General features: G+C 41.0%; 1 long non-coding RNA gene across 1 annotated transcript in view; it reads left to right on the top strand.

The window, feature by feature from the left end:
* LOC130284620 (uncharacterized) overlaps window positions 1-18,721 on the top strand; it is a 30,953-nt gene extending 12,232 nt beyond the window's left edge. Inside the window, exons 2-4 of the long non-coding RNA XR_008847103.1 lie at window positions 10,942-11,004; window positions 15,373-15,479; window positions 18,596-18,721. This is a non-coding gene — a long non-coding RNA (uncharacterized LOC130284620). The remainder of the gene's footprint in view (window positions 1-10,941; window positions 11,005-15,372; window positions 15,480-18,595) is intronic.
* Window positions 18,722-19,428: the final 707 nt, after the last annotated feature.

Raw genomic sequence — 19,428 nt, forward strand, 5'->3', positions numbered from 1 at the left:
ATTTGGTTAGCTACAGGAATGCCTTCTGGCTAGTAAAGTACCCTGGCACACAAAGACAAGGAGAAATGACATTAGTTACATGACATTTTAGTGACTAACAGTGGTGTGGATATTTGACTGAAGTTTGTGAGTAATGTACATGACTTTTGGGATTTAGGCTTATGTGTACTGAACTTATGTGTGTACACTATTAAGGTCAGTCTAGATATCTGGCGGGCAGTTGTCCTTGTGTTGACCTTTGGGACCGACGCAACACCACCTCTTGGGACTCAGGAACATTCTCTGATTCAGGAGCTCTTGGTGCTTCTGGAATAGCAGGACAATCTTGCAGACTGAATTCCGGAACTGAAATAGGTCCTGGACTAGCTTAATCCACGTGGTTTAAAGGTGATACTGAAGGACTGGAATCCAGAGTACAAGCTGATGCCACGGGAGACTGAACAGGAGCCAGTGAAGAAACTAGGGATGGTTGTACCCACCCTTGGGACAGCATAGCACAGAAGACTGCAGGCTGACTAGGGGAGAACATAGGGACATCCATGGATGGGTGGATCCCCTCTCTCTCTCTGTTGGAAGAGGTGCAGGGGTTTCAGGCAGATCTTCTCTAAGACAAAATTTTATGCGATTTTGATGTACCACCTGTGGTTCATAACCAGTCTTCTGAATCTAAGGATTACCAACGGATTTTGGGTCACACTGTACAGCCCAGTGTCAAAAAGCTGGGCTTGCATCCGAGATCTTGGGTCTTCCAGCAGGACAATGACCCCAAACATACGTCAAAAAGCACCCAGAAATGGATGGCAACAAAACGCTGGAGAGTTCTGAAGTGGCCTGCAATGAGTCCAGATCTAAATCCCATTGAACACCTGTGGAGAGATCTTAAAATTACTGTTGGGAAAAGGCGCCCTTCCAATAAGAGAGACCAGGAGCAGTATGCAAAGGAAGAGCGGTCCAACATTCCGGCTAAGAGGTGTAAGAAGCTTATTGATGGTTATAGGAAGTGACTGATTTCAGTTATTTTTTCCAAAGGGTGTGCAACCAAAGATTAAGTTAAGGGTGCCAATAATTTTGTCCAGCCAATTTTTGGGTGTTTGGTTTCACATTATGTCCAATTTGCTTTTTCCCTCCTTTTTTTGTTTAGTTCCAATACACACAAAGGGAATAAACATAGCAAAACATGTGTTACTGCAATCCTTTTCTGTGAGAAACACTTAAATTTCTTGAAACATTTCAGGGGTGGCAACATTTACAGCCTTGATTGTAAAATAATAGTTTTTAATTGTATCTCTTTAATTTTATGGTGTCAGTGTATTTTCAGTTATTTTGACTATTTTGACTACTGCCTTATAATTTAACCCAAGATATCTGCAAAGCAACTCGATTATTTTCACTTATATTGGGATTTGCTAAAATTTAAAGAACATTTCCAGAGGCAGCTTTGCATTGTATCATTATTGGCTTTATGTGATTTTGCTGCCATAAAAAGGAAACTTCAAAGACGAGCAGAGTACATGCAGAATTCACTTTGATAAACCTTTGGATGATATTTTATCTTTCAGTGTCTTTGGGAATCTAGACCAAGGTCTCTCTACATAGAGAGTGGTCTGACCCACAGGAGTGTTGAATATAATAAGAGTACATTTGATGTTGGCATCAAGTAACTCCTAAAATAAGAATCATGATGAATGTAGTTTCACAGCCCTACTGTGCGCAAAAATACAGGAGATAAATATTTATTCTTATCTCTGTAACCTTAAAAGAGAGCTCAGCTTTGAAGACACTTTTAAGAATATATTGGAGGACTTAGTGAAATAGCACTTCTCTAGTATATTGTTACATAAATGCATAGAAAAAATGTATAAAGAAAAATAGCAAAATGTGTAGGATCCTTCATGACAATGAGTGAAACGTAGTTACAAAGAACCACTCACCTATATGAGTTGTGCAAAAGCCGGCACAACTTGTATAATAGCAAGCAAAGGTTTACAATCGAACCACAGTAGGGCTTCTGCTTCTCCCCAAACATGTTCCCAGCGCAAAGACAATAGAAAATAGCCACCAACACTTCCTTCTCATGAAAAAATGGACGCTACCCTGGGAAACTCACAATTAATACATAAAATAAAAGTATAATTTATTTAAAATCACAACGCATTTAAAAGCCGGGCCGGCTTCTTCTTCAGGTAAGTAAAAAAGGCTGTAGGCTGTATTTTAGGCAGTGACTTTTTGATGTACCTGAAGAAGAAGCCGGCCCGGCTTTGAAACGCGTTTACAGGTATACTTATCAGAGCAGCAGGCAGTTACCGCACAGTGTAGAACAGTACTTCCCATCCTGGGTGCCTCCAGCTGTTGCAAAACTACAACTCCCAGCATGCCCGGACAGCCTTAATGGCATATTCAATTTATTCGGTCAGTACAAATACAGGACACCAAATGCCCTGAAAAACCTTGGGCATAAGAACAGGCCTAAGTGTCTTTTTTTTAGTTTTTCCTTATGTTGTTAAGAAATTCTACAGTAGTAGTTGTTTTTAAAGTTTTTATTATACACACTTTTCACCCCTTCTTTTCACCCCTTCCTATATACCTCTCGGTTTAGGTGGTATTTACTTATCTGTGTGTGGTTGAGTAGGAACGGTCTGAGGAAGCACCCTGCTAGGCATGGAACGGCTGTAACCTCTCCTTTCTGTGTGTGTCTGTCATTGTTGCGGCACCCCACAATATCTGTAAATAAAGAGGTAACTGTTTCCTAGATCATTCTGGTGAGTGCTTCCCAACTTTCTTCTGTTTTGATACAGGACACCAAAATGTATGTCTTTTCATTAGAGTGTAGACTTATAGGGGGAGATTTATCATTGCTTTTAGAGCATTTTTTTCTCTAAGTTTTGGCGAAGTTCAGGCGCAAAGCAGCATATTTAGTGACTTTTATGCGTCTTTTGATATAGACAGTTTCACTCTTTTTGCTTACCCATAGAACTTTTTCTTTTTGACCATGCAGTGCTCACGTATTTATCATTTGCGACTTTTGTCATAAGTCGCTAGTTTGTGTGCAAAGTTACTTTTTTTTAGGAGAAAAGCTACACCACCTACCAGTAGGCGTGAGAATCACTTCTACCTTCCGCAATTCAACCTTTAACCTCTTATGGACAACAGTGTCCCACTCCCCTTCTATGACACACGCTCAGGAGCTGAGCGCAGGTCATAGCTGGGTGGTCCTGGTGGCTATATGCCACCAGGACCCATCTCTAATGCCAGACATCACTGATCATGGTGATTCCCGGCTTTAACCCCTTAAACACTGCAATCAAATTTGTAGACATTATTTGATAAATCTGGGCCATAGTGTCTTCACTGGGGAAAATTGGGCTGTCTCTAGCCTGGGTTAGGCATGGAAGCATATGGGTTCCCTTTGGCATCCTGCGACACATTTGCTTACAGATGTTGCAGCTGCTCCTGTAGATCCTGAACAGTCATGGGGTGACTAAGCTGGCTTGCCATAAATTCTCAAATGGCAATAAATCTGGTGACCAGGCAGGCGAAGTGTTACAATCTGGTGTAGACATTCCTGGGAAACATTTCTGTGTGTGGATTAGTATCATCCTGCTGAACACTACCATTTGGAAGCCCTGTTATGATCAGAGGGTGTCCGTGGCAGAATGACGTCCTGCACATATCACTAAGCTGTTTCTTTGTACTCTACTCGGGGTGACCGACTGTCATATGCGATGGCCTCCTAGATAATCACACCAGTAGTTGGGGCATTGCTTCGCTCCACAGCAAAAGCAGTATAGACACACTCACACAAGGCATCCAAACTTGAACCATTATGATGATGCAGCCATCATGAGACATAATCGGCACATGATACTGCACTTTCTATGCCATTTCCGGCTGCGGTGATCGTACTCTAACATATAGCAGGTGTGTTCATTAAGTTGTATGTGTCTATTGGCTGTCTATGGTATATATACCATGCTCCCTCAGTCCCACACCACTCCTGGATAAAGTCTATCCCGGCAAAACACATCAGAGGTTTGGTGTGGAACTGGGGTGAGTCCTGTCAGCTGTATGTATCTGAAGCTACATCTTTACTTACCATATTTATCAGCATATAACACAGATTTTATAGGCAAATTTTTTTTAGCCTAAAGTCTATCTGCGTGTTATATGCCGATAAACTGTTTCTGGCCCCGCAGAAGCCACTGCAGTTAAATTATTTAAAGCGGGCGCTTTAAACCATTGAATTGCAGCTGCTTTTACGGGGCCGAGTCCCACTGTCGCTGCCCGATTTCTACTTCATCCCCAGTTTTATAGTTACATGTCCTGGGGACCGCGCTCCTTCAGGCTTCGGCGGTGTCCTGCACTGTCACTGTGCGCTGCGCACTGACATCCTCAAGACAGTGACAGCTCAGGACGCCGCCAGAGCCTGTACAAGATCAGGATTTTCGGCCCAGTATCCATGTATTTTTTTCCCATTCATGTGTAATTCCATATGTATGTTTTTAAATGTCTTGTATAAATAAAGATTTGTCATTATAAAATTTACTTTTCTTGTTTGGAGGTATTTTTGCACGCTTTATGCGCTTGTAGGTGTTTATGTTTGCATTTTGAATATACCTCCATATTCAAGTGATCCTACAATAGGGAAAGGGATTCTAAAGTGAGAAAGCAACCTTCCCCGTTACCTCTCCCGTCACAAAATAATGTCCGTTATTATTAACGGGCTATGACGGGTTAAAACGGGTAATGTAAAAATCCCATTGACTATAATGTGATTTTGTAATGGCCGTTTTTAATGGTTCATTTTAACAGATCTTTAAAACTGAGAATTCTATAGTGTGAAAGCAGCCTAAGTGTTGCAAGGGTATTCTTTCGTGAGCAAAGAAGAGGTGTTTGTTGCAGTGTATAAATGACTAAATGGAACTCTTTTTTATTTCTTGCTAAGATACAAGAGAAGGAATGAAGTGAGAGAGGGCATAAGGCGGGTGGAGAACAGGACAAAAACATCCTCATCATTATACATTAAAATACCCAGGTGGGGATTTGTAAGCAAATAATTAATAAATTATGACCCATTTTTAAACAAGGTAAGGTCATAGGACCACGCTAAAAGCTATAATTATTGGGAACCTAATTGCCCCCATAGTTAGACCCTAGACCACATTATGTAGAAACATGATTATCTGTTCCAGAAAGTTTCTATCCTTGCAAAACCTGCAGTGCATGTCACCCTGTAGGTAACAAAGTATTAGTATGTGTGAAATAAGTTTGAAACACAGAGACTACTACAGAGAAACTAATAACTTCAAAATTAAGAAAACGATAATGTCCCTAAATACTCGTGTGAAAAATGCCATATGGGCCAATCAAAAAGGTGATTAAAGGAAAGGCTGTATGAGCATTTTAGGAACATTAGAAGATGTGTTCTTAACTGAGGAAGCCTCCGTAGCTGGAGGCGGAACGCGTGGGGTCAGCTTCTCCCTGCTTTGGATGTGAGGAGTCCCGGTAGCAGCACTTTAGCACTGAGCCTGACAGCCAGACTTGATGGACATACAGCACTTTTCTCAGGTCGTAGTATTGCACTTTACATTGGTCAGACTTATTACATGCACTGAGATTTAGTTTTTTGCACCTTATATTGGTCAGATTTATATGCACTGAGATTCACATATATTTTTCATTATACTGACATTGGTCAGGCTGCTAGGCGTTTTATATATTATATTTACATTTGCCAGGTGCTACTTATTGGTACAATCTTTAGAATTTGCTGCATAGATTGGTTTGTGTTTAATTTGTCCGGGACTGGTTTACATCTTAGGGTTATGTGTACCTACTGCAGGGTGGGCGTAGTAGGATTATATTCCTCCGCTTTTGGATTATGTGTTTTTAATTGTTTTTAATTGCATGTACTCATCTGTCTGTTTTGTGATAAATAAAGATTTATATATATTTTTTGGAACATATTGAATATTTGTGGTGTGCAATTTATATATGGCTGCTAGCTTTCTCTCTTCTTCTGGGTCTATATTAAGTTGCAGCCTATTGCACCCTATCTTTATTGAGGTGGTGCCCATCGTTTTTTTTTTTTTTTTTCTATTTAACTTGTTAAGGACTAAGGGCGTCCAGGAACGCCCTTTAGTCCTGGTACTTAAGGACCAAGGACATACCTGTACGCCCTGGTCCCGTTAATGGGGTTTGAAGTGTGCTCATGAGCTGAACATTCTTCATACCCTGTGGGTCCCAGTTGCATTAACCCTTTAGACGTTTAAATGTGGGAGTTAACGGTGCAGGTTAGCTGATCGGGACATCCACAGTGAAATTGCAGGTCCAGATCAGCTGAGTGGACAGCAGAAGGGCTTTTACCTGCCTCCTCGCCATCCGATCGGTGCTCTGAAGCTCTAGCCAGGCTCAGCAGGCTAGAGCAGCAGAGCACCGATAACACTCAGCATTGAACAGTGTATGCAAAAAAGAAAAAAGTAAAAAGTGTAAAAAAAAGTTTATAAAAGTGAATTAACCCCTTCCCTAATATTTTAGTTTTAATTACCCCCCTTTTCCCATTTTTTAAATAATGTAATAAAAAATAAACATAATCATATGTACTACCCCCACATATGTAAATGTCCGAACTATTAAAATATTAGGTTAGTTAAACCACACGGTCGATGGCGTACACGTAAAAAAGAAAACTCCAAAACTGCACATTTTTGGTCACTTCACATAGCATAAACATTTTTTTAAAAAGCAATCAAAAAGTTCCAATAAAACAAAAATGGTACTGATAAAAAAAGAAAGATCATGGTGCAAAAAAATTGTCCTCACATAGCCCTGTATGCGGAAAAATTCAAAAGTTATAGGAGTCAGAAGGGGACAATTTTTAGCATACTAATGTTTTTATTTATTTCAATTTTACCCCACAAATATTTTTTTTTATTTGTTTCGCCACAGATTTTGTAATGAAATGATTGATGTTATTGCAAAGTACAATTAGTTTTTAAAAAAACAAGCCTTATATGGGTCTGTGGGTACAATAAAAGTGGTATGATTTTTTGAAGTGCAAAAATGAAAATTGGCCTGGTCCTTAAGGGGTTAAAGGGGTATTCCCATTTGCAAGGTCACATTCTAAGTTGTAGTTCATGTAAATTTACACACTTTTGCAAATACATGTCATCTGCCAACTTGCTTCTTTCCCTGTTCTAGACATTCCTCTCTCTTGTCTACAGGTGGTTGGTTATCTTGGTTACCTACCACCATCTGCATAAGAGCAGTGACTTCCGCAGAGTACTGTTGGCCTGAAATACCAATCTTATTTAAAGAGTACCTGTCATCAACAAAAACTTTTAATATGTTGTTCATAATCATTAATGAAGAGATATTGTAATATATCTTCATTAAAAAATATTAATATTTATACCAGTTTTTTCATTTTATACTTTTGGCCACTAGGGGTCTCTCTTCTATGCCTGGTCTGCAGGTAGCTTCCTATGCTTTTCATAGTAAGTGTACAGCTTTTAGGACTAATGCTGAAAGGGTTCTGGTCCTTCCACCGGAAGTTCAGTACTGTGAGCTACAAGCCTGTGAGCTGAAAGTTTTTGTTGATGACAGGTACTCTTTAAATGCCCTCACCCCACCAAAACAGGAAAAGACTAGGACCGAGCAGTGCACTGAACTCAGTCAGACGGTCAGGTGAGATAACTCCATGTGACCACCCATGATCAAACATTATCAGGAAAAAGACAATAATACACCTACTGGCCAAGGCCATATATACAGCTCATGCTGCCCTAGACACAGGGACAGAATGCGCCATTTAGTTGTCTGACCTTGATACCAACATAAATTATGTTTGTTTTATTTTGAGAAAAAGAGCATCTCTTTCCAATTACTCTTTTCATGAAAAAAAATTGTAAAGTTATAGAAATAAGGGCACTCACATATGCAATTACTGCATACAAATACAGAAACACACTCACATGCATGTGCACACACATATAACTTTACTATACCGATGCTGGTAGCTTGTAGCCAAAGACCAGAAGGGTGGACATAAGAGGTAAGTAGTGTTTTATTTATTTATGTTATAATATGTATATGTAGTTTCTAACATTTTCAGCTCTATTCATATTTTAAATAATGTGTTCATCATTGCAATCATGGTCGATTTGTTGCAGAAATTTTCAGATCATTTATTGATTATTTCTTGATTGTACAACATGGTTTATCGAGCCCAGATCATGGTATTAAATAAATTGCATCAAGCACTTACACATTACACAAACATCAGTAAGGTTTATACATCAGTAAGGTTATAAATTCTATGTTACCCTTATTCATTTCCAGTATACTCATCCTGTAGCTGTCAAGATATTTAATGGCGCAGGCTTGGGACTCAAGCCCACTCCATAGACGGCGGCCTCTAGCTGATTTCAATAGCCGGCATGCAGAGACCACCTCGGCAGGCTAATAAGATGCCGCTGTTAAACACATTGGAGACATTGGCATCCAAACGGCCATTCTAAACATCATTGGTGTTGCAGTGGTCCAGGTTAGCTCTCTCATTGCCATGGCAGCCTGAACACTTACCTAGGCCTTCATGACTGCCAGGACTGCCTGTGCCAGGCTCTACCAATAGAGTGTCTATCTCATAGAATAATGCAGTTCAGTGATTAGGAAGGGGACTTAAATAGTGTAAATCTTAAAGTGTTTTAAAAAATATAAATAAACTCTTTCATAATAATAGTTAAAATCACAAATCATCCCCCTTCCTATTTTTCAAATAAAAAATGTAAACAAAAAACAAACATTTCATAACGCTACATGCTGAAATGTCTTCACTATTAAAATATAATGTTAGTGAAATGGTAAATGGCTTAAATGTAAAAAAAAAGAAAAAAAATCGAGAATTGTGGGGTTTGGGTCACATCACCATATTGTGGCACAAAAAATTTACAGTTAAAATATAGAGTTTGGGATATACTCACCGTATAAGACTACCACTCTAGGTACTACCCACATTAGGTTGTCAGCATAGTTGCCCCACATTAGGTTGTCAGCATAGTTCCCCCCCCCACATTAAGTTGGCAGTATAGTTACCCCCCCCCCCCCAGATTAGGTTGACAGTATAGTTCCCCCCACATTAGGCTGGCAGTATAGTTCCCCCCACATTATGTTAGCAGTATATTTCCCCCACATTAGGCTGGCAGTATAGTTCCCCCACATTAGGCTGGCAGTATAGTTGCCCCCACATTAGGCTGCCAGTATAGTTTTCCCCACATTAGGCTGGCAGTATAGTTCCCCCACATTAGGTTGACAGTATAGTTCCCCGACATTACGCTGGCAGTATAGTTCCCCCCACATTAGGTTGGTAGTATATTTCCCCCACATTAGGCTGGCAGTATAGTTTCCCCCACATTAGGTGGGCAGTATAGTTCCCCCACATTAGGTTGGCAGTATGGTTCCCCCACATTAGGAAAGCAGTATTGTTCCCCCACATTAGGTTGGCAGTATGGTTCCCCCACATTAGGTTGGCAGTATGGTTCCCCCACATTAGATTGTCAGAATGGTTCCCCCAAATTAGGAAAGCAGTATGGTTCCCCCACATTAGGTTGGCAGTATAGTTCCCCCACATTAGGTTGGCAGTATAGTCTCCCCCCCCCCCCCACATTAGGCTAGCAGTATACTTCCCCCCACATTTGGTAGGCAGTGGCCCACACAGACATACAGCCTTCAGCCATATACAGTGTATGGCTGGAGATAGTATGTCTGTGTACTGCCCCACTTCAGTGCTCCGACCACCGCACTGACGTGCCGCAGGTAACTTACCATGCGCGCATCCTAGCTGCTCTGCTGTTTCCCGGCGGCCCCTGTGTTTTTAAAGTTAACGCGGGGCCACAGAAAGGTAAGCAGGACATCCTTGTGTCCCGAAAAGATCTTTTGGGACACAGGGATGTCCCGAATGTGACAAGGGAATTTAATCTGGGGGGGGTGGGGGTGGCGGGTGCTACAGGTGCAGCACTCGGCGTGTAAGATGACACCCGGTGTATAAGACAACCCCCGACTTTTGGGAACATTTTCCAGGGTTGAAAAGTAATCTTATATGCCGGAAAATATAGTATATTACAACTAAACATTTAATGTTATTATCTAAATTATATATAACGTTTTTATAAATGTCTGGTACACTTTAATAATTACACTTTGAAACAAAATGACATATTATTGAAATATATTCCCATACAAGTTTTAGTTTTTTTGTTTTCATAATTTAAGTTTAACTGAACTTCTTCCAAGCCCCACCTGCATATTAGGGAAGTGTCATGAGTGGTGCAAAATTGGGAAAAAAATATAATTTTTTTGTGCAAAGCAGTCTTGTGACAGAATTTGTTATTTATTTGTCCGGAAGAAAACTGTCGCAGTGCACTTAATAATTCCCTATGCATTTTTTCCTCTGCCATAGCAGTTCTCAGTTAAAGATTCAATCTTCTACTATCTAGAAGAATGCACAGCAATATTTCAATTAGAATTAGAGTGTGATTATCCCACAGTCTGAATATAGATGCATTTTCTAATTAGTCGAGGCATTATCCCTTATGGACACAACGTCTCATGTTGCTTATATGTGTCAAACAAGAAAGATCATACTGGGCCAGATTATTAAATAATGCACCCCTAGGTGAAATGCAATCATTACTTAGGAAAATGTGCCTTTGATGTTATGACAATGTATCTCTTCTATCCCATAGAGATGAGAATGTGTGCACATTCTCTAGGACTGTCATTCAGAGCTGGGTCTTTCCCCTTTAAAGTAAAAAAACAATGGCAAGAAGAATATTCCTGACATTGTTCATTAGTATTACGCAAAACTGTAAGGAACCTGACGCTGGTTTTCTAATGGTGAGGTAAGTACTGTTGTTTTATTCATAAAGACCTTTGTGTTTTCCTCAGTGATAAGTGGTAATTCTGAAGAGGCTACACAGTATGACAGGAATCCTAAGAAGGCAACATGAAGTGAGTCATGTATGAGTATGTCAGCTTACTTTTTATGTGTCAGGAAGTTCTAGTTTACAATTTCTGTTTGTCTCGGTATCTCGACATGTGCTATGAATTGATTATTCATTTTCACTAATTGTTAGTATAGATATGAAGGATTTGGGGAGGATTTATTAAAGTGTACCTGTTGTTAGCAAAAACGTTTTATATCATGTAGATAATACCATTATATGTGTGATTGTAAGATACATTGGTTAAAAAATATGCATATTTTTTAATGTAAAAATGTTGTCATTGCAGCTATTGCCCCTGTGTCTCTGTGAGGGCAGAGCTCTGTGCAGGATCCTGTCTTGTTAATCAGCCAGATGTGTGAGCCAGGAGCATGTCACAGAGCCTCAGTGTACAGAGCCCTGCTTGTCCTCAGTGTACAGAGCCCTGCTTGTCCTCAGTGTACAGAGCCCTGCTTGTCCTCAGTGTACAGAGCCCTGCTTGTCCTCAGTGTACAGAGCCCTGCTTGTCCTCAGTGCTCAGAGCTCTTCTTGTCCTCAGTGCACAGAGCTCTTCTTGTCCTCAGTGCACAGAGCTCTGCTTGTCCTCACTGTACAGAGCCCTGCTTGTCCTCAGTGTACAGAGCCCTGCTTGTCCTCAGTGCTCAGAGCCCTGCTTGTCCTCAGTGTACAGAGCTCTGCTTGTCCTCAGCGCACAGAACCCTTCTTGTCCTCAGTGCACAGAGCCCTGCTTGTCCTCAGTGTACAGAGCCATGCTTGTCCTCAGTGCACAGAGCCCTGCTTGTCCTCAGTGCACAGAGCCCTGCTTGTCCTCAGTGTACAGAACCCTGCTTGTCCTCAGTGCACAGAGCCCTGCTTGTCCTCAGTGTACAGAGCCCTGCTTGTCCTCAGTGTACAGAGTCCTGCTTGTCCTCAGTGTACAGAGCCCTGCTTGTCCTCAGTGTACAGAGCCCTGCTTGTCCTCAGTGTACAGAGCCCTGCTTGTCCTCAGTGCACAGAGCTCTGCTTGTCTTCACTGTACAGAGCTCTGCTTGTCTTCACTGTACAGAGCCCTGCTTGTCCTCAGTGTACAGAGCCCTGCTTGTCCTCAGTGCTCAGAGCCCTGCTTGTCCTCAGTGTACAGAGCCCTGCTTGTCCTCAGCACACAGAACCCTTCTTGTCCTCAGCGCACAGAGCCCTGCTTGTCCTCAGTGTACAGAGCCATGCTTGTCCTCAGTGCACAGAGCCCTGCTTGTCCTCAGTGCAGAGAGCCCTGCTTGTCCTCAGTGCACAGAGCCCTGCTTGTCCTCAGTGTACAGAGCCCTGCTTGTCCTCAGTGCACAGAGCCCTGCTTGTCCTCAGTGCGCAGAGCCCTGCTTGTCCTCAGTGTACAGAGCCCTGCTTGTACTCAGCGTACAGAGCCCTGCTTGTCCTCAGTGCACAGAGCCCTGCTTGTCCTCAGTGCACAGAGTCCTGCTTGTCCTTACTGCACAGAGCCCTGCTTGTCCACCCACACTTCCTGTATTTGGTCTTCTTACAGAGGCACATTGGCAATAACTGCAGGGACAACAAAAAAATCTTACACTTTCTGTACCCCCTTATTGCATTGGTTCATACCATCTCAACCGCTCATTCTTGTTTGAAAACAAGGTATTTTGTAAGTATAGTAAATAGAAGTTTGAAGGTGGCCATTTACTTTCAATAGCTGTCAGGCAAATGTTCATTTGGTCAACGGTTATCTCTCCTGACCTCCCCATACAAATGAACAAAACTGTTGCCAAATGATTTGTGCATATACACAAAGTCAAAAGAGACATGAAAGAGCTCTGTTCTCCCTGCCACAAGTCAAACAGTTAGTTTGGTCTCCTTCCGGAATGGCAGGAGATTAAACTCAGTAAGTGCGTGTGGGGCATGGCGAGGCACAGCTCTCACAGGCGTCAGTGACGTTCCTGCTAAGGAACGCTTACTTTCTCCTGCCAGGAGCTCACACTGTGAGCAAGTGGAAAGATATTATATAGAGCTTTTTAAAGCTCCAAAAATTATTTTTAAGGGCAGGAGGCATGTTAGGAGTAGCTAGGGAATATAATCTGAGTTAGTTTAGAAAATATGGTTTGATGAGAGGTACTCTTTAATATAAGTGATGTGTAGTATAGTAAAAGTGTGAAAATTGTGCCAATATACCAGACAGCAAAACGGTTAAAACTCTATTGTCACTCTTAGATTTTTTAACTTTGACTGACTAATTTGTTATTTTTGTTATTTTTTTTGCTCTGTTTTTCATTGTAGAATTCATAGTTTAAATATTTTTTAGTCCCTGGCAAATAATTTGTTGGCCTGACACACCTTGAGGCCATAGATGTCACATTAATGCTAATGTAAAGTCCACATTAACAAATAATGTAACCTGACCCTTAACATCCTCAAGTATCAATGACCTAAACTCCATTAATAAATTCATGCAATAAAAGCCTTTTACACAAATGAATTAGCTTGTTCCAGACTGCTGCAGGATGCTAGAGAATAAAATATATTTTAAAAAAAATTGTCTGGGGAACTACTAGGGCAAATTTGTCTTAAAACTAAAACTTTGGTTGTTTTTGAAACTTTGTTTTTATTGAGTAACAATTGGCATGGATCCCAGCAAAGGGTTAAAAGCACGTATAATTTGACTGAATCCAGTTCTGGTTTTGGGGGGAAAAAAAACCATATAAGTGAAACACAATGACACTTAACATCTTCATACAAATTTCACATTTACAAAAGGTATTTTGTAATTTTTTTTCTTTTGCACTGTTTGTTAAGATTGTATACATTGGGTAATTGTTCTTTTATTTTTGGGCCTATTTAACCTGTACTTGTTTTACTTAGTATCTAAGGGTTGTATTGTAATTTTAACATATTTGTTTGTACAGTACATGTCTTACTTAAAAAAAAATAATAAAGTATACACAGCTATATTGACGGATTGGTGATGGGTTGACATATGAGAATACATTTGTTTAAAATACTTAATTTTACCCCAATGTGAACATTTAGTTAAAAATTATAACAAATTTTCTTGAACAGGTTTTCCTGTCTTATAAAGTTCTGATCTGTGGAGAAGGAAACTGCTAAGATCCCAACCAATCTAGAAAATGAGGTAGCCACAATCCAATGGGCTCCTTTTAAAAGTATTTTCATGAAAAATCACACTTAGGACTGGCAGGGGTCCCAGTAATTGATTTAAAATCTCTTTAAAGGGGTTAACTCACTAACAGAATTTACCACCCACAGGATAGGTGACAAATGTATGCTTGGTAGTGCAGCCACTGAGAACCACAGGCATCCCAAGAATTTAGGTCCCTGAGGGCCCCTTGTGAGTTAAAAGATTACTCTGCTACCCAGCGTCTCGAACATTGAGTTCTGAAGACAGTGTGTGGGCTTCCGTGTTCATGCCTGCCCCCTCGTGATGTCCCCTCCCATAGACTTGCATTGAGGGGGGTGGGATGTGACATCACATGAGGGGCATGACGTCACGAGGGGCAGACGTGAACATGGAAGCCTGCACACAGAGTTCAGAACTCAATGTTCCGGAAGCTGGGTAGCGTAGTAACCCTTTAAGCAGTAATGAACTTGCCTGTCAACCTTTATCTTGTGAGTCCCATAGCAGTGAATGAAGAGGCGGTTGCTCAAATTGATGATTTTAAAATTTAGAACCTCAGTAAAACTTTGGCCCACAAAAGTTTTGGCTACTGGCTGCACAAGCGCATGCCTCCACACACACCTCATGTTAAAGTAGGTCCACAAAATGTGCTAGATCTCACAAGCACAAGCATCAGCAGCTCTACTCATCACTATAGACTTGCTGCAGAAATTGCGAGAACTTGTTTGCTCCCAGCGCCAATCCCTGAAACTTATGTTGGCCAGCAAATCCTATATCACTGTAAGGGTACGTTCACACATACACGATCCTGCGCAGATTTAATGCACAGGATTTGTAATTGCTGATTAGAAGCTGTGCCCAGTCATTTGGTTTACATTTAAATTGCATTCCTTTATTTTTTTCCATTTTTGTTTTTATACATCTCTCCTATGGTCCTAGGATAACGGAGTGTACCCTAGTACCATAGGTATGTGCATACGACATTGTCATGCTGTTCTGGCAGGTTGACGTCTAAATTATATTTTGAATTCTACTATACTGCTATTGTAAGCTGTTGTTTCCAAACCACCAAAAACATATTTGCTGAAATTAAAGTTTTGTTTTTATTTCTTGCTTGTTTGTTTTGAAGTGAAAGGGAATAGCAGACAGATCTAGACATCTGAAGAGAAAAATACTACATAATACTATGAATGCTTTTCACCAAGATTTTTCTTATATCAGCACCTGTTCATATACTGGTTTTTGTTCTGCTTTTAGGTGACTAGAAGTTCCAGGGCCCCAGATCCTTATCTACCATGTACTATTTACAATACTGGAATCTTCCATTGTGGCCAAAGGACATTTGGGTCCCCTCCAAGGCCAAGGTGTTCTACCTCTGATCCCACTATAGCTATGTACTCCAGCTGTTGCAAAACTACAACTTCCAACATGTATGGTCTGTCAGTGCATGCTGGGAGTTGTAGTTTTGCAATAGGGTACATTCACACCGCCGGTGGGTTTACAGCGAGTTTTCTGTTGCAAGTTTTTCCGCCGCAGCTCAAACTCCCAACGGAAAACTCGCTGTAAACCCCCGCCCATGTGAAAGTACCCTAAAAACACTACACTACACAAAATAAAAAGTAAAACACTACATATACACATCCCCCCCCCCATAAAAATAAAAAAAACGTCTTGTACGGCACTGTTTCCAAAATGGAGCCTCCAGCTATTGAAAAACAACAACTCCCAGTATTGCCGGACAGCCACTGACTGTCAAGGCATGCTGGAAATTTTGCAACAGCTGGAGACACCCTGTTTGGGTATTTTGGTGGCGGAAGCAAATAGTTTAGTGCAACATATGGGGTATTTCCATACTCGGGAGGAATTGCATTGCATATTTTGGGGGCTTTTTCTCCTTTTACCCCTTATGAAAAGGTAAAGTTAGTGTAAAAAAATAAAAAATTTTACACTAACATGCGGGTGTTGACTCATACTTTTAAGTTTCACAAGCAGGAAAAGGAAAAAAAAGACCCCCTCCTGTTTCTCCTGAGTAAGGAAATACCCCATATGTGGACGCAAAGTGGTCTGTGGCGTACAACATGGCTCAGAAGTGAGAGTGCACAATGTACATTTGAGGTCAAAATTGGTGATTTGCACATTTTGGAAACTGCACCCCTCATGGAACCTAACAAGGGTTATAGTAAGCCTTAACACCACACATGTGTTTGACAAATTTTCGTTAAATTTGGATGTGAAAACTGTTTTTTTTTTATGTTTTCACTGAAATGCTGGTGTTACCATTTTTTTTTTCAAAAGGGAAAATAGAAAAAAGGCCCCCAAAATGTGTAGCTCCATTATGGAATTATGGAGTATGGAAATACCCCATATGTGGATGTAAAGGGCTCTGTGAGTGAACTACAATGCTCAGAAGAGAAGAGAAGTACCCCTTGTTACGTTTCTTGAGGGGTGTAGTTTCCAAATTAGTATGCAATGTTGTTGTTTTTTTTTGTTTTTTGTTTTTTTTTTGCTGTTCTGGCACCATGGGAGCATCCTAAATGTGACATGCCCCCCAAAAACCATTTCAGAAAAACTCACTCTCCAAATTCCCAAAAACTACAAGAACATGCTTGTGTAAAAAATTGAGATTTAGAATTTTCTCCTTCACTTTGCTGCTATTCCTATGAAACACCTAAAGGGTTAACACACTTTCTGAATGTCATTTTGAATACTTTGGGGGTGCAGTTTTAATAATGGGGTCATGTATGGGGAATTTCTAATATGAAGGCCCTTCAAATCCACTTCAAAACTGAATTGGTCCCTGAAAAATTCTGATTTTGAAAATGTTGTGAAAAATTGGAAAATTGCTGCTGAACTTTGAAGCCCTCTGATGTCTTCCAAAAGTAAAACATGTCAACTTTATGATGCAAACATAAAAAAGACATATTGTATATGTGAATCAATATACAATTTATTTGGTATGTCTATTTTCCTTACAAGCAGAGATCTTCACATTTAAATGCAAAATTTATACATTTTTCATGAAATTTTGGAATTTTTCCCCAAGAAATGATGCAAGTATCGATGAAAATTTACCACTATGTTAAGTAGAATCGAAATCAAAAAGTAAAAGCATCCCAGAGTTATTAATGCTTAAAGTGACAGTGGTCAAATGTGCAAAAAATGCTCTGGTCCTTAAGGTGAAAATGGGCTTGGTCCTTAAGGGGTTAAAGGGGTTCTCCCCAGGAAAACTTTTTTTTTTTAAATGAACTGGTGCCAGAAAGTTAAACAGATTTGTAAATTACTTCTATTTAAAGGAGTAGTCCAGTGGTGGCTCAGTGGTGAACAACTTATCCCCTATCCTAAGGATAGGGGATAAGTTGCAGATTGCGGGGAGTCCGACCACTGGGGCCCCCCGCGATCTCCTGTACGGGGACCCGACAGCCCGCGGGAAGGGGGCGTGTCGACCTCCGCACGAAGCGGCGGCCGACACGCCCCCTCAATACAACTCTATGGCAGAGCCGAAGCGCTGCCTTCGGCAATCTCCGGCTCTGCCATAGAGATGTATTGAGGGGGCGTGTCGGCTGCCGCTTCGTGCGGGGGTCGACACCCGCTATCTGGCCCGAGAGCCGGGGCCCTGTACAGAGAGATCGCAGGGGGGCCCAGCGGTCGGACCCCCCGCGATCTCAAACTTATCCCTTATCCTTAGGATAGGGGTAAGTTTTTCACCACTGGACTACCCCTTTAAAAATCTTAATCCTTCTAGTACTTATCAGATTCTATTTGCTCCACAGGAAGTTATTTTCTTTATGGATTTCCTTTTCCGTCTGACCATAGTGCTCTCTGCTGACACCTCTGTCCATTTTAGGAAGGAACTGTTTGGAGCAGGAAAGGTTTGCTATGGAGATTTGCTCCTACTCTGGACAGTTCCTAAAATGAACAGAGATGTCAGCAGAGAGCACTGTGGTCAGACAGATAGGAAATTCAAAAATAAAATAACTTCCTGTGGAGCAAATAGAAGCTGATAAGTACTAGAAGTATTAAGATTTTTTTTAATAGAATCCATTTACAAACCTGTTTAACTTTTTGGCACCAGTTGATTTAAAAAAAAAAAAAAATGTTTTCCAGGGGAGTACCCTTTTAAATACTGAGCTCTGATTCATCTATCTGTGTTACTATGTAGAGTTGGGTGAGCCTTCATCTTTTGATGGCACGGTAGACCCACCGAATCTAGGACTTTGTTTAATGATACCCTATTGATATCATATCTACAACATATTTTATGTCAAATGAAAAACAAGTACAATATACAATGTTTATGTAGTTGTATATGATTATTTCCCAAGAAGTGCACATTGGCATAAGTATAGTGTGATTTGTAGTGTGAACAGATGCCTAGAGCCAATTTTTATGTGCCAAAGCACCTTTTACATTGTTTTTCACTTCCACCTTAGAGAAAGACAAACAATGTTTTGCTAATGTATTGATATTTTCTACTTTGCAGAAATAAATGAGCAGCAATGGGACTTTGAAGCAATGTTATCCTAAGCAGCCTAGTGTTGTTAGAAAATGGCATTAAATGCTCCTTTTGACCAAGTCAATTCACATGATCTATGTTAATAAAAAACCTCCTGCTGACTTTACTGGATTGTAAAACAATGTCCTTAGCATATGTGCTGTACTTGTAGTATTCTGAGCTCCAAGGGACCAGATGACTATAAGAGGAAATGTGTGAATTAATGTATTCTATTCCAATCCATTCTACAACATATAGGCAAGAAATGTTATGCTATACTAGTCATATTCCCATTTTACTTTTCTGTCTGAGAGCATATAATTCCTGATGCTCTAAATGTTACATAGTGTTACAAATCGTATGTCCGGCAGCGGGCACACTCAGCCGGCCCCACGATACCCAACCCGCCGCGTTCCTGGCTCCCTTGTACCTCCTGACTGCTGGCGTGCGCGTACCCGCTTCCTAGGGCGCCAGCCCGGTGCACCGGTAATTGGCTATTGCCGGACGCTGACCCTATAAAGTGTTCTCAGTTCCTTTTACCCCTGCCGGATCTTTGTGCCTAGGAGCCTTAGAGAAAGCGTTCCTACAGTGTTCTATCTTCCATGTACCAGTACCGTTTGTCAACGTTTCCTGACCACGAACCTAGCTGCCTGCCCTGACCTTCCTGACAGTCCCTGACTCTGTCTATTTTTTATGAATTTGTACCTCACCTCACCTTGCTCACCTCAGCCGCCACGGTGGGTAGTTGTACCAGGGGTAGCGACCTGGGAGTTTGCCTGCCGCAGCACGTCCATCCCTCTTTGCAGCGGGCTCTGGTGAAA

This window comes from Hyla sarda, chromosome 8 (assembly GCF_029499605.1).
Source record: "Hyla sarda isolate aHylSar1 chromosome 8, aHylSar1.hap1, whole genome shotgun sequence".
NCBI classification, from domain to species: Eukaryota; Metazoa; Chordata; class Amphibia; order Anura; family Hylidae; genus Hyla; species Hyla sarda.